This window comes from Elephas maximus, chromosome 1 (assembly GCF_024166365.1).
Source record: "Elephas maximus indicus isolate mEleMax1 chromosome 1, mEleMax1 primary haplotype, whole genome shotgun sequence".
NCBI lineage: Eukaryota > Metazoa > Chordata > Mammalia > Proboscidea > Elephantidae > Elephas > Elephas maximus.
Genome location: NC_064819.1, coordinates 54,443,837 through 54,460,128, shown reverse-complemented (window position 1 = coordinate 54,460,128; position 16,292 = coordinate 54,443,837). Strand labels below are relative to the sequence as shown.

At 39.6% G+C, this 16,292-nt stretch overlaps 1 pseudogene; it reads right to left on the bottom strand.

Annotated features, from left to right (window-relative positions):
• Positions 1 to 8,910: 8,910 nt before the first annotated feature.
• Positions 8,911 to 9,906, bottom strand: LOC126075673 (malate dehydrogenase, cytoplasmic-like; annotated as a pseudogene).
• Between the last annotated feature and the right edge of the window lie 6,386 nt (positions 9,907 to 16,292).

The following is a 16,292-nucleotide window of genomic DNA, read 5'->3' as shown; positions in this document are numbered from 1 at the left end:
CTTGTTTCATTTTTTTGCAGAGGGATATCCAGTTATGCCAGCACCATTTGTTAAAAAGACTGTCTTTTCCCCATTTACCTGTTTGGGGGCCTTTGTCAAATATCAGCTGCTCATATGTGGATGGATTTATGTCTGGATTCTCAATTCTGTTCCATTGGTCCATGTATCTGTTCTTGTACAGTACCAGGCTGTTTTGACTACTGTGGCGGTATAATAGGCTCTAAAATCAGGTGAAGTAAGGCCTCCTACTTTGTTCTTCTTTTTCAGTAATGCCTTATTTATCCGGGGCCTCTTTCCCTTCCATATGAAGTTGGTGATTTGTTTCTCCATCTCATTAAAGAATGTTGTTGGGATTTGGATCGGAATTGCATTAAATGTATAGATTGCTTTTGGTAGAATAGACATTTTTATGTTAGGTCTTCCTATCCACGAGCAAGGTATGTTTTTCCACTTATGTCTCTTTTGGTTTCTTGCAGAAGTGTACTGTAGTTTTCTTTGTATAAGTCTTTTACATCTCTAGTAAGATTTATTCCTAAGTATTTTATCTTCGTGGAAGCTACTGTAAATGGCATTGATTTGGTGATTTCCTATTCAATGCTGTTTTTGTTGGTGTAGAGGAATCCAACTCATTTTTGTATGTTTATCTTGTATCCCGATACTCTGCTGAACTCTTCTATTAGTTTCAGTAGTTTTCTGGAGGATTCTTTAGGGTTTTCTGTGTATAAGATCATGTCATCTGCACATAGAGTTACTTTTTTTCCTTGCCAATCTGGATGCCCTTTATTTCTTTATCTAGCCTAATTGCTCTGGCTAGCACCTCCAGCACAAGGTTGAATAAGAGTGATGATAAAGGGCATCCTTTTCTGGTTCCCGATCTCAGTGGGTATGCTTTCAGGCTCTATCCATTTACGGTGATGTTGGCACTTAGCTTTGTATAAATGCCCTTTATTATGTTGAGGAATTTTCCTTCTATTCTTATTTTGCTGAGAGTTTTTACATGAATGAGTGTTGAACTTTGTCAAATGCCTTTGCTGCATCAATTGATGAAATCATGTGATTCTTGTCTTTTATTTATGTGGTGGGTTACATTAATTGTTTTTCTAATGTTGAACCATCCCTGCATACCTGGTATGAATCCCACTTGGTCATGGTGAATTTTTTTTTTTTTTTTGATATGTTGTTGAATTCTATCAGCTAGAATTTTGTTGAGGATTTTTGCATCTAAATTCATGAAGGATATAGGTCTATAATTTTCTTTTCTTGTGGCGTCTTTACCTGGTTTAGGTATCAGAGATATGGTGGCTTCATAGAATGAGTTTGGGAGTATTCCGTCCATTTCTATGCTCTGAAATACCTTTAGTAGTGGTGGTGGTAATTCTTCTCTGAAAGTTTGGTAGAACTCTCCAGTGAAGCCCTCTGGACCAGGGCTTTTTTGTTGGGAGTTTTTTTATTACTTTTTCAATCTCTTCTTTTGTTATGGGTTTATTTAGTTGTTCTACCTCTGTTTGTGTTAGTTTAGGTAGGTAGTGTGTTTCTAGGAATTCATCCATTTCTTTTAGGTTTTCAAATTTGTTCATTTTTCATAGTAATCTGATATGATTCTTTTAATTTCAGTTGGGTCTTTTGTAATATCGTCCATCTCATTTCTTATTTCGGTTATTTGCTTCCTCTCCTGTTTTTCTTTTGTCAGTTTGGCCAGTGGTTTATCAATTTTGTTGATTTTTTCCAAAAACCAGCTTTTGGTCTTGTTAACTCTTTCAATTGTTCTTCTGTTTTCTATTACATTTAGTTCAGGTCTAATTTTTATTTGTTTTCTTCCGGTGCCTGTGGGTTTCTTTTGTTGCTCTCTATTTGCTCAAGTTGTAGGGATAATTCTTTGATTTTGGCCCTTTCTTCTTTTTGGATATGTGCATTTATTGATACAAATTGGTCTCTGAGCACCACTTTTGCTGTGTCCCAAAAGTTCTGATAGGAAGTGTTTTCGTTCTCATTGGATTCTATGAATTTATTCCATCCTTAATGTCTTCTATAATCCAGTCTTTTTTGAGCGGGGTATTGTTCAGTTTCCAAGTGATTTCTTTTCCCTGCTTTTCCTGTTATTGATTTCCATTTTTATGGCCTTGTGGTCAGAGAAGATGCTTTGTAATATTTCAATGTTTTGGATTCTGCTAAGGCTTGCTTTATGACCTAGTATGTGGTCTGTTCTAGAGAATGTTCCATGTGCACTAGAAAAGAAAGGATACTTGGTTGCTGTTGGGTGGAGTGTTCCCTATATGTCTACAAGGTCATGTTGGTTGATTGTGGCATTTAGATCTTCCATGTCTCTATTGAGCTTCTTTCTGGATGTCCTGTCCTTCACTGAAAGTGGTGTGTTGAAGTTGCCTACTATTATTGTGGAGCTATCTCACTTTTCAATGCTGATAGAGCTTGTTTTATGTATCTTGCAGCCCTGTCATTGGGTGCACAAATATTTAATATGGTTCTATCTTCTTGGTGTATTGTCCCTTTAATCATTATATAGTGTCCTTCCTTATCCTTTATGATGGATTTAACTTTAAAGTCTATTTTGTCAGAAATTAATATTGCCACTTCCACTCTTTTTTGATTGTTGTTTGCTTATTTTTTTCCATCCTTTGAGTTTTAGTTTGATTGTGTCTTTAAGTCTAAGGTGTGTCTCTTGTAGGCAGCATATAGACAAATTTTGTTTTTTAATCCATTCTGCCACTCTCTGTCTCTTTATTGGTGCATTTAGTTCATTTACATTCAGGGTAATTATGGATAAGTATGAATTTAGTGCTTTTTGATGTCTTTTTTTGTGTGTTCCAGTTTCTTTTTCCCACTTAATTTTATGTGCTGAGTAGATTTTCTTTATATTTTGTCCTTTCCTCATATTTGTTGTTGATTTTGTTTCTGCTGAGTCTGTTTTTCCCTTGTATTTTACTTTGATGAGTAGGATAGTTTGTCTCCTTTGTGGTTACCTTATTGTTTATCCCTGTTTTTCTAAATTTAAAAGTAACTTTTATTTCCTTGTATCGCTGTATCTTCCTCTCCATATGGAAGGTGTATGATTACATTTCTTAGTCCCTCTTTATTATTTTAATGTTCTCTTCTTTTATATAATAACATCGCCGTTACCCTGTGTTGGGCTTTTTCTTTTTTTTTTTATTTCCCTGTCTGGGTTGACTTCTGGTTGCTCTGCCCAGTGTTCTAGTCTGGGATTGATACCTGATATTATTGATTTTGTAACCAAAGAACTCCCTTTAGTATTTCTTGTACTTTTGGTTTGGTTTTTATGAATTCCCTCAACTTGTGTTTATCTGGAAATGTCTTAATTTCACCTTCGTATTTAAGAGACAGTTTTGCTGGATTTTTGCTGGATATATGATTCTTGGCAGACAATTTTTTTCCTTCAGTTTTTTAAATGTTATCCCATTGCCTTCTTGCCTGGATAGTTTCTGCCAAGTAGTCCGAGCTTATTCTTACTGGTTCTCCTTTGTAGGTGGGTGACTTTTCGTTTATCCCTCACTGCTCTTATAATTCTCTCTTTATCTTTGGTTTTGGTGAGTTTGATTATGTCTTGGTGACTTTCTTTTCAGATCTACCTTATATGGAGTTCGATGAGCATCTTGGATAGATATCGTCTCAACTTTCACGATATCAGGGAAGTTTTCTGCCAACAAATCTTCAACAATTCTCTCTGTATTTTCTGTTAATCCCTTCGTGTTCTGGTACTCCAATCACTCGTAGGTTATTTCTCTTCATAGAGTCCCACATGATTCTTAAGATTTCTTCATTTTTTTTAATTCTTTTATCTGGTTTTTCTTCCATTATATTAGTGCCAAGTGCTTTATCTTCAAGTTCAGAAATTCTAGCTTCTACTTGCTCAATTCTGCTCCTCTGACTTTCTGTTGAATTGTCTAATTCTGTAATTCTATTGTTAATCTTCTGAATTTCTGATTGCTGTCTGTCTATGGTTTTTTCCAGCTATTAAACTTTTCATTATGTTCCTGAATAATCTTTCTAATTTCAAGTGCTTTATCTGTGTATTCCTTGGCTTGTTCTGCGTATTGCCTCATTTCCTTCCTGATGTCTTGAAGGGTTCTGTATATTAAACTTTTGTATTCTGCATCTGGTAATTCCAGGAATGCACTTTCATCTAGAAGATCCCTGGATTCTTTGTTTTGAGAGCCTGTTGAGGTGATCATGGTCTGTTTCTTTATGTGACTTGATATTGACTGTTGTCTCCGAGCCATCTATAAGTTATTTTACTAGTTTATGCTTGATTACTGTGTCTTAGCTGCTTGCCCTGTTTTGTTTTGATATATCCCTATGAGTTGCTTGAGTGAGCTAGCTTGATTATTTTCACCTTTGGAGCTCTGACGTCCTGTCCCCAGATGGCTAGAGCTGTTATCAGGCATATCAGTCTAGGCATCCATTCAGTTTTCTTGTATGATTTCAGATCAGATGCCCAGGTAGCTGATTATCATGTGTGTGGTACAGGCTCTGTCCTACAGTCTTAGAGGGGCAGGGGTGATTGGCGTATATACCAGTATCTGATTGCAGCAGGGGTCACACTCTGAACAAGGCAGGGGGCTGAGAACCAACCCCCGAGCGTCTATGAGGAAAATGCGTCCCTGTTCCCTAGAGTGTACAGGTGGGTGGATTCTCCAGACAAACCATGGGCACCCAAAGTTTTTGGTTTTAACAACTGGGACGTACCAGTTATCTTTGATCCCCTATCGTGGGTGACTGGGTGATCTGAGTGGAGCTACCAGTCCCTTAGGTCCCTGATGTGGGTAAGTGAGGACTCTGTTTAATAGGCAAAGCAATGCCAAACGTCAAACACCCACCTCTCCACTGCACAGCTGAAATGGTTGGAGTTTGCCAACAAGGGCCTATTCTCCTGAAATAGGCTCACACAGGTCCATGCAAAAGGGAAGGTGCTCAAGGTCCACAGATGGTTTATGTCTGGACAGGAGCCACTTCTGTCCTGAGCTCCCCTGGTTTATGGAGCTAGCAAATTATCTTTTCCCCCCAGTTACAAATTTTTTCCTTCCCCAAAGCTGGGAGGATGGCTGTAGGTGCTCAACAGGACCTATTTCAGGCCCAGGGATTCAGCTGCTGAAGCCAGCTTGGAGGTGGGGGGGGGCGTGGTAAAATATACACAGGCACTTAGCTTTTGCTGAGAGTGCCATTCTCCTCGGGCTCCGGAGGTGTGAGTAGGCTGTACGGCTGGCTGCTGCTTCCTGAGGAAACTGCGGCCGAACACCAGTACCAGCCCACTGGCACTGCCGCTCCAGGAATAGTGCCTGAGGGCTCCCCACGATTCAGGTCTGGTGACTCCTCTCCACTTCTGAATGGTCTCTTCCTCCCCCTGCCCCTCAGTTCGTTGTCTAAGCTTGTCTTTGATGATCAGGGCTCCCAGCTTGTCATAAATATACTCATTTCACTTGTTTTTTGGGGGGTCTTTGTTGTAAAGAGGGCTCGCCGGAAGCATCTTGGCTCCGCCTCCCTGTAACATCTACATTTATGTCACTATGATGCAACTCCCCATGAGGGCTGGGAATTTCTCCAATATTCTTAGCCTCAATTAGTCTTTTTTCCATATTCTCTTTAGGTTCTCTTGATTTAGAGATTTGTTACGGTTGCTTCCCCCAAAAGAAAACAGTAATTTTTACCTGATTATGAAAGGAATTCAAGATATATGTACAAGGGTAGTCATTACAGAATTATTTGAAAGAATTTAAAATGACCTGGATGTACATCAAGAGCCCTGGTAGTGCACTCAGCTGCCAACTGAAAGGTCACTGGTTCAAACCCACCAGCTGTTCCACAGGAGAAAGATTTGGCATTCTGCTTCCATAAAGATTACAGCCTGGGAAACCCTATGGGGCAGTTCTACTCTGTCCTGTAAGTTGCTATGAGTTGGAATCAGCTCAATAGCAACAGGATTGGGGTTTTTTTTTTTTGTTTTGTTTTGGATGTACATCAATTGGGAATGGAATGTCTAATTTACAGTATGCCCATAACTAGAATATTTTACAGTTATTAAAAGAACAAGTAGATCTATATTACTGACTTGGAAAGGAGTCCTACTTTGATTCCTGAGTAAAGCAAGAACGATGTAGATGATTAGGTAATTTCAGTTACTTAAAATATATACATATACTTGCACAGACATTTATGTACATTCCTGCATAAGTACTGAGAAAATATCTGGAAGAATTTGTAGCAGACTATATTTTTTTTTTTATAAAGAGATAGTTATCTCTGGATCATGGATGAGGCCAAGGGTCAGAAGAAGGGAAATTTTAACTGTTCACTTTATAAGCTATGTTGTTTGAGTTTATTATACAAAACTATCTTGCCATAAATTACAATCAATTTGAAAATACAGAACTGCCTAATATAGAAAATAAATCACCTGAAATCTCACTACACAGAAATAACACCCTTCTAGAATCTAGACCCCTCACGTGTCTGTCAGTTTGTCGTACTGCGGGGGCTCGCATGTTGCTGTGATGCTGGAAGCTATGCCACCAGTATTCAGATACCAGCAGGGTCACCCATGGAGGACAGGTTTCAGCTGAGCTTCCAGACTAAGACAGACTAGGAAGAAGAACACAGCAGTCTACTTCTGAAAAGCATTAGCTAGTGAAAACCTTATGAATAGCAGCAGAACATTGTCTGATATAGTGCTGTAAGATGAATCCCCCAGGTTGGAAGGCATTCAAAAGACGACTAGGGAAGAGCTGATTCCTCAAAGTAGGGTCGACCTTAATGACGTGGATGGAGTAAAGCTTTCAGGACCTTCATTTGCTGATGTGGCACGACTCAAAATGAGAAGAAACAGCTACAAACATCCATTAATAATTGGAACCTGGAATGTACGAAGCATGAATCTAGGACAATCAAAAAATCATCAAAAATGAAATGGAATACATAAACATTGATATCCTAAGCATTAGTGAGCTGAAATGGATGGGTATGGGCCATTTTGAATCAGACAATCATATAGTCTACTATGCTGGGAATGACAACTTGAAGAGGAACGGTGTTACATTCATCATCAAAAAGAACATTTCAAGATCTATCCTGAACTATAACGCTGTCAGTGATATGATAATATCCATACACCTACAAGGAAGACCAGTTAATACGACTACGATTCAAATTTACATACCAAACAGTAAGGCCAAAGATGAAGAAACACAAGATTTTTATCAGCTGCTGCAGTTTGAAATTGATCGAACATGCAATCAGGATGCATTGATAATTACTGGTGGTTGGAATGCTAAAGTTGGGAAGGATCAGTAGTTGGAAAATATGGCCTTGGTGACAGAAACAATGCCGGAGATCAAGGGATAGAATTTTGCAAGACCAACGGCTTCTTCATTGCAAATACCTTCTTTCACCAACATTTAGTCACAAGTATCTGCTTCAACTATGAAGCACACACTCTTCAAGAGTATTATTTTATGGTTTATAGTCCAGGCAAATCTTTGTCTGAAGAGTTCGCTTCAGGAATGGTTTTAGTTCTGTGTTAAAACAGAGTTCGGGGACCATGTCTTCGAGGGTTCCTTTAGTCTCATCAGTCCATTAAGCCTGGTCTGTTTACTCAAGTGGGGTTCTGCACCACACTTTTCTCCTTCTCCATCAGGGACTCTCTGCTGTGTTCCCTGTCAGGGCAGCCATTGGTGATGGTCAGGCACCATCTAATTCTTCTGGTCTCAGTCTATGGGAGCCTCTGGTTTATGTGGCCCTTTTGTCTCTTAGGTTAATATTTTCCTTGTGTCTTTGGTGTTCATTCTCCTTTGCTCCAGGTGGGTTGGGACCAATTGATGCATCTTAGATGGCCACTCGCTAGCTTTTAAGACCCCAAACACCACTCACCAAAGTGGATGCAGAACATTTTCCTAATAAAATTTGTTATGCCAACTGACCTAAATGTCCCCTAAAACCATGGTCCCCGGTCCCCAGACCCCAGCCCCTGCTACTCTGTCCCTCAAAGTGTTTGGTTGTATTCAGGAAACACCCTAGCTTTTGGTTTAGTCCAGTTGTGCTGACTTCCCCTATATTGCATGTCATCCTTCCCTTCACCTAAGATAATTCTTGTCTACTACCTAGTTTAACTCATTCTTTTTAATGGCTACATGGCATCTAATATGGATGTATTAATCTATTTAACCAAATACTAGCTGGTCATTTAAAATACTTTTCAGTATCTCATTATCAGAATCTACTTTGTAATAGATATCATTGTATATATTTTTGTACGTGTCCAATTTAATCTTTAACGTAATTCCTTAGAAGTGGAATTGCTGGATCAAAAAATCACAAAGTACAACTTTGGACACTGAAGTAATTTTTAAAAATCACTTAATTTTCTCTGAAGTAAAATGAAAGAAAGCAGTTTCTTATAATTACTTCACTCTTTAAGGAAACCCTGGTGGCGTAGTGGTTAAGTGCTACGGCTGCTAACCAAAGGGTCAGCAGTTCAAATCCGCCAGGCGCTCCTTGGAAACTCTATGGGGCAGTTCTATTCTGTCCTATAGGGTCTCTATGACTCAGAATTGACTTGACAGCACTGTTTTTTTTATTTTAAGGTAAAATGAAACCTGTGAGAGCCACCACTCAAAGAGACTGCCTTGTTTTTCTGGGTTTCACATGTTTTCCGCCTTTAACAGGTATACTTTTTTTTTTTTCATTTGAATACATATTTTTATTTAGAAAGGAGCACTAATACCATGATGATAAATGTCACAAATTTGTACCAAGAAGCACATAATCCTTAAAATATGTTGCTTTTCACAGGTAATTTAAGTATAGCATTATTATTATTTGCTACCAAAGACAACGTTTAGATTCTTCAGCTTTTGGGCATTTAGTAACATCAAAATGATTGTCTAGTCAGGCAGAGGAAAGAAATTCAAAAGCATCTTCTTTTTCTTCTGTCAGTTCCATTGCAGTAAGATCCATCTTCTCATGTGAGAAATCACTAATAGTGAGACACTCAACAATCTTCTAGGTCTTATTCATGATTACACCAGGGAATGAGTAGAGCAGATCATTGGGAACACCACAGGGGTTGCCATCAGAGATTACGTCCATGGACACAAGCTCTCCCTCTGGAGTTCCAAACCAGATGTCTCTGCTGTGGTCACCAATGGCTTTTGCAGCAGACATGGCACTGGATAGTTTCGAGCCTTGATGACAGCAGCACCGTGCTCCTGCACAAAAAAAAAAAAACCTGCACGGGTGTGATGAATTCTCCCTTGAGCCAACTTCCTTTCCTTGAAATTTCACCTTGGCACGGTTGACATCTGGATACTGAATTGAGGAATGGTTTCCCCAGATGATGACATTCCTTACATCTTTAGCAGTCACACCAAGTTTATGAACAGTTTGACCTACAGCTCAGTTACGATCCAAATGAATTAAGCAACTGAAGATCTCCTTGGGGATAGATGAAGCTGACTTAATGGCAGTGAGGCAGTTAGTATTGGCTGATTTTCCCACTACGACAACCTTAACTGACTTCTTGGCATATTTATCCAAGGCTGCACCCTGGAATTTGAAGATTTTTACATTTGCTTTCAGTAAGTCTTTCCACTCCATGCCCTCCCATCTTGGCATGGAACCCACAAGAATGGCCACATCCAGGTCTTTGAAGACAACCTCTTCTTTATATGTTGTAATGCATATGTAATGCAGGAGGGGAAGTGCACAGTCATGCAGTTCCATGAAGTCACCTTCCAGGACACCCATTGTGGGGGTGATATCCAATAGCACTAGAATCAGGGGCTGGTCTTTACCAAAGATAGAGCCATTTTCAATACTGTACAGCAGTGAATATGCAATTTGACAAGTTGCTTCAGTCACAAGAACTCTGATTGGTTCAGACATGATGGGGAACTGTGCAGACAATTCCAGCACCTGCACAGTCAGCCTCAGGGAGTTGTGTCACCTCTACTGCAGAATCGACTCCTAACAGGTGTACATTTTGACAGGTGTGTGCATTTGTCAAAACTCATCAGTACAGTTAACTGAGAAAATACTGACATCTTCAGGACATTAAGAATCTAAGAATGTATCTTCCTACTTGTTCAAATCTTTTTTCGAGTCCTTCAAAGGCATTTTAGGAGATATCATATAGTTTTTACATATTAAGTTTACTTTTAGGTATTTTATCTTTTAATCTTACAATATAATAAATGCAGATCTTTTCTTCAGTTATATGTGTTTTTATGCATATATATGAAAGATATTTATTTCTAATTGTTAATCTTGGTGCCTTCTACCTTCTTGAATATTCTTTGTTTGTAGTAGTTCTTCCATTGATTTTTTGGGTTTTCCAGGCTCATTATATCATCTAAAAAATGGTATTTTTACTCTTCCATTCCAGTTTTGGTCTATTGTTTTCTCTTGCCTAATTGGCTAGTAAATAGGAGTGGTAGCAGTACACATTCTTCTTTTGGTCCTGATTTTAGTGGTATTACATTTAGAGTTTCTTTATTAAGCAGGATGCTGATTTTTGGACTGAGATTTATCACACTACAGGGTATCAAGTTACTACATTACTAGGTTTTATAAAAATTCAAAAATGAATGTAGAATTTTTTTCAAATCCTTTTAGAATCATATGAAGACAATCATAATGATTTTTTTTAAATCTACTAGTAATTAGTATACAAGTAAATTCTCTAGTATCAAACCATCTTTGTATTCCTAGAATAATTATCACCTGGTCATTGTAGATTATTCCTTTAATAAGCTATTAAAATTCAGCTTACCACTATTTTATTTAGAATTTTGGTTTTGTTATTTTAAGTGAGATTGGTCTGTGGTTCTCTCTCAATTTTCATGGAATTTTGGTATTGTCATGCTAGATTCATAAAAAGAATCTGGGGTTTTTATTCTTCTATGTGCTGAAATATGGTTTATGTGCTGAAATAGTTTAAACAGCACTAAAATTATCCTTCTTTAAAGGACTAATAGAATTCCTCTGAAGCAACCCAGACCATAAGCATGTTGGTAGGGTAGTTCTTTGACAACTTTCTCAATTTCTTCTATGAACTTTTTTTTCTTAACTGTGCTTTAGATGAAAGTTTACATGGCAAATTAGTTTTCCATTCAATAATTCATACATAAGTTGTTCCTTAACATTGGTTGCAATACCTGCAAGGTTTCAGCACTCTCCCCTGGGTTCCCTGTTTCCATTCGTCCTGTTTCCCTGCCCCTCCCCGCCTTCTCGTCTTTGCTTTTGGGCAAATGTTGCCCCTTTGGTCTTGTATAGTTGACTGTTCTATGGAGCACATTCCTTATGGGTGTTACTGTTTATTTTATAGGCCAGTCTATTATTTGGCTGACAGGTGGCCTCTGGGAGTGACTACAGTTCAGGTTAGAAAGATGTCTTAGGGCAATAGTCTTGGGGGTTCCTGCAGTCTCTATTAGTCCAGTAATTCTGGTCTTTTTTAACAATTTGAATTTTGTTCTACGTTTTTCACCCATTCTGAGACCTTCTATTGTGTTCTTAGCCAGAGCGCTCAGTACTGGTAGCAGGGCACCATCTAGTTCTTCTGGTCTGAGGCTAGAGGAGGCTGTGGATAATGTGGGCCATTAGTACTTTGGACTAATTGTTCTTTGATTCTGTTTTTCTTCACTCACCTTTGCTCCAAATGGGAAGAAACCAATAGCTGTATCTTAGATGGCTGCTCACAAGCTTTTAAGACCCCAGATACTACTCACCAAACTAGGATGTAGAACATTATCTTTATGAACTACATTATGCCAATTGACCTAGATGTCCCCCAAGACTATGGCCCTTAGCCTTCGAGCCCAGAAGCTCTTCTGTGAACATTTGCCTGTGAAGACTTACCATACGGTTCAGGCATCTGTTTTGCTAAATTATATTTTCCTGGAAAATTGTCAAAGGATTCCGGGTTCTCATCAAAACTTAGATGCTCACAGTCATCCGAAACTTAAAATGTTAACACATGAACTCTAGCTTCTCTTTGACCCACACATTCCTCCCACCTCAGCACTTCCCTCTCTAATTGGCAACACCATCCATCTAATTGCTAAAGCCAGATACCTAGCGATAGTCCTTAATTCTCCTTCCTTTACTTCTTACTTCCATCTATTCATGGTTTATTGACTCTAACTCCAAAATGTATCTGGAATCTGCATTTCTCACTCTTGCCACCCAAATCCCCTGTTCAGGGCCACTATCTTAGAGTCCAAATCCCTCTGCTGGGTCCTCCTCCTCTACTCTTCACTCCTCCAACCCTCAACATAGTAGCTAGAAAGATTTTCTTAAAATATAAATCAGATTATATTATCCTCACTCCCAATGCCTTTGTTCAAAACCCATCAATATCATCCTTCACTCTTAGTGTAAAATTCTAATTCCTCAATATAGTCAGTGAGGCCTTACATGATGTAGTTTCTATCATGTTCTCAACTTCAAGTCACCCCCTACTTACGTTCACTGTGATCCTAGAACTTTCTCAGTTCCTCAAAGATGTCAAGTTCTCTCCCACCAACCCTGCCACTTTACAGACAGTTCCCAATTCTAGCTCCTTCTTATCCTTCAGACCTCATCTTCAATGTCGCTTCCTCAGACAGTCCTTTGATAACCATTCGAACTTGACAAATCGCATCATTGTTCTATCCCTAAAAGCACTTCATACATTTGACATTATTTTACTCACTTTTTTTTCTGTCTTCCTTCAAGGAACTTATTTTCAGTGGGGGAGGGAACATGTCTGCTGTGTTATCCATTGTATATCTCCGTGTTTAGCATAGCGCTTGATCCAGAACAAGCACTCGATTACAAATACTAAATGAATGAATGTCCCAGACCCAAAGGGATAATCTCTAGGATGGGAGAGATTTTGAAAAAGTTGACGCTCAGCTGCAGCAGGGTCTTGTGGACAAGGCATCAGAGTATCTTTCAGTGGTTGCTTCCTCCCACCCCCGTTCACACAGACTGAACAAGGTAAATCTGTGTACCTACCCCAGTGATGCAATAAAAAACTGAGCTTTGGCTTTCCTCGTGAAGGCTGACTTGGATTAAGCCTGGAAGAAATAGGTCCATCTCTTCTAATTATATACACATTACACAATTTAAAAACAAAAACAGACATTCACATATATACATCAACCACGGAGTTATTTCATAAATCATGTCATTACTTGATGATGGCTGAGAAGCGTCAGGCGCAAACCCAGGATGTGAACATAAGAGATTAATATTGTCCCAATTCTCTTCTATGCATTGTCTCAGTCAATATTACTGGCTTGCACTATATATAGAGGTGTCTTATGAACATCATTCAAAGTGCTGATCTCCATCTCCTGGAGCACTGTGTGAGGAGCCGAAATAACCTAGCCTAAGGGGTATTCTGTTCATTTCCTTAGAAAAATAAAGCCATCACTGACATGACAAAATGACAGACACCTGATAGCTGTGTGACCTCAACCAAGTGAATTAACCTCTCTGGGCCTCATAGGGCTGTTACACATAACGCTTATCCCAAGCCTGGCACATGGTAAACAATCAGCATTACCTAACGGCGTACTCAGAATTAGCTAACAGCATCACCGTTGTCCCTCATCAGCAAACCAGGTAGCAGTGCTCTTAGGTACGTTTGAAGAAAGGAAAGCAAACACCAAAAGATCAGCAGTTCCAATCCACCAGCCACTCCTTGGAAGCCCTAGGAAGCAGCTCTACCCTGTCCTATAGGGTTGCTATGAGTTAGAATCTACTTGACGGCAATGGGCATTATATGGCCACAATGTGGTCTCTGGGAATGATTTCAGTTCCAAGTTTGACGCGTGTCTAAGGGCCATAATCTCTGGGGTTCCATCAGTCTCTGTTAGACCAGTAAGTCTGGTCTTATGAGCTTGAATTTTATTCTACATTTTTTCCCTCTCGGTCCATGGCCTACTGTTTGTGGCCCTGGGCAGAGCAGTAGTGGTAGCTGGGCACTGTCTAGTTCTTCTGGTCTCAGACTAGTGGAGGCCATGGTTCATGTGATCCATTAGTCATCTGGACTCATTGTTTCCTCGAGTCTTTGGTTTTCTTCACTCTTCTTTGCTCTGGACTAGAAGAGACCAATCATTGTATCTTAGACTGCTGCTTGCAAGCTTTTAAGACCCCAGTCACTACTCATTCCTTTTAAATATATAAAGGAATTCTAATTCCAAGAAGTTTGAGGTACACTCACAACAAGCCATGGGCATTTGATGAAGACATTTTCAAAGTGAATCACCTTTAGTCATATATAAATGGTACATGGAGGGAGATTTGTGTGTTAAAAAATTTTTTTAATCTATGGTCCATATTGGCACTATCATTAATACGCTAACAGGAGTAAATGGTAGAATGGCTAACTCAATTAAAATTTTTTTTTCTTTGAAACATATAATGTGATCAGAAAAACATTCTCCTTAAACCCATTTGACTAAGACTTCCGTGATAGAAACTGGTTCTCAACTGGTAGAAAAAGCTTTTGAGTACTTAAACAGGAGGAAAACACTAGAATTTCTCCCAGAGCAGAAATAGAGGAGGGAAGGGCTCCATCCTCCCTTCCCCACTTAGTCTCCAAAGGATGGGATGATGTCCTAAATAGATGGAAGAATCAGCCAAAGAACGCATACTAATTACAGTTGATAAAGGGTTAACCTAAGGACAGAGGCTACAACCACAAAAGGCCAACCTGTTTGTCAGAATCTGAAACATTTTTAAGCTATTAACCTATTGTTTTTAAGCAATAGGAAACTACATCAAAGGAGCGGAACAGAGTGCTCTAACCGGTTGGACAGTGGATATGCATACCAAAATCTAAATAACAACTTACCCCAGGAGGCAAGTTAAAGGTCTACCCAATATTATACAAATCCTACATAACAAATAAAAAACAAACCATCATTTGACAGAACCAGGACCCCTGAGCCAAGACAGCAAATTGTTAGAAAAGAAAAACAAAAAAGGTCACCAAATCGTGATCTTAGTTCTTTGTCTTTAACCAATCACAGTCTGTAAGTAACTGACTCATAATGAATCGGCACCTATCAAGATTGTATACAAAGCACTTATAGATTGCACTTCTTGGAATTTTGGTCTGCAGCCAATTTCCCATCTTTGTTTTCTGATATGTTGTTACCAAGGGCCCCTTCCTCAGTTGAACCCAACAGGATTTGAGCTGCCCAGTAGGGCTACTGAGGCAGCCTGGAATCACACAAGCAAATTTATTTTGCCAGCAGCTAACAGAAGGACACAGTAAGGGCTAGAGCCTTCAGAGAGACTGTCTCACTGATTTGCCTGCAAACAAGTATTTAAGGGTTTCAACAAGGAGGCGAGGAGGGGTTTTGATGTATATTCATGAGGTTCGGGGCGGGGAGGTGGGGGGGGGAGGGCAGAGTCCTGAGAAGGGATTAGGTTATGCAAATACAGGTGCGCATGCAGGATTTCTTCAAGATGAAGTCCTTAGGTTCCCCTTGACATAACTCATTATGGGATGTGACACAGGTACACTGGGTCCCTTTGTCACATTGCCACCTTCAGCCAGGATGGGAAGGACAAATAGTGGTTGCTTTTACGTCTTTTGCACACCCTCTGCTCCTGCGGAGTCCCACAAGAGCTATATTAACAGTTTACTTGCAACATTTCAGTTCGTACCACCCCTCAGCCAGTACCTCTTGCTCACAGGGGCCTGTGTGTTCTTTTCTGATCTCCAGGGGGTGGGCCAGGTTGTTTACTCCACTCTCCACCCTGCTTGTCTTTTTCCCCCTGGTCTGTGTGCGAAAGGGTGGAGGGAGGGAGCCCAACTGGCCCTGCTCTAACCTAGTCCTGTCTCATTGTCACAATAAAAATCTCTCCGCTGCAGGAGGCTTTGGTCAAAGTTGTTTCCCTAAAACACAGTAAAAGGAATGTGCAAGGAGGACAAACCATTTATTGTTTAAAACAATACAAAAATACGTGTTTATGTACTCTACATATAAAATATATATTTTACACCTGTACGAACAACTTCAAATACAAGAATCAGCACAACGCCAATTCCCATGAGGAGGATGTCAAATGTATCCCAGAGTCCCACATTCTCCAAGCTGCTGCACCACGCCATCTCTGACACCGGCCACTCGCCTTCCGCTCAGCACTCTGCCCTCCCCCAATTAGGTGTGGCAATTCACTGTGTTTCAAAGAACTCATGGACTGTGTTTACACACAAGTGGTTTATTAAGGAAGTAACGGGGTACAACTTGGGATCAGAAAACATGTAGGCA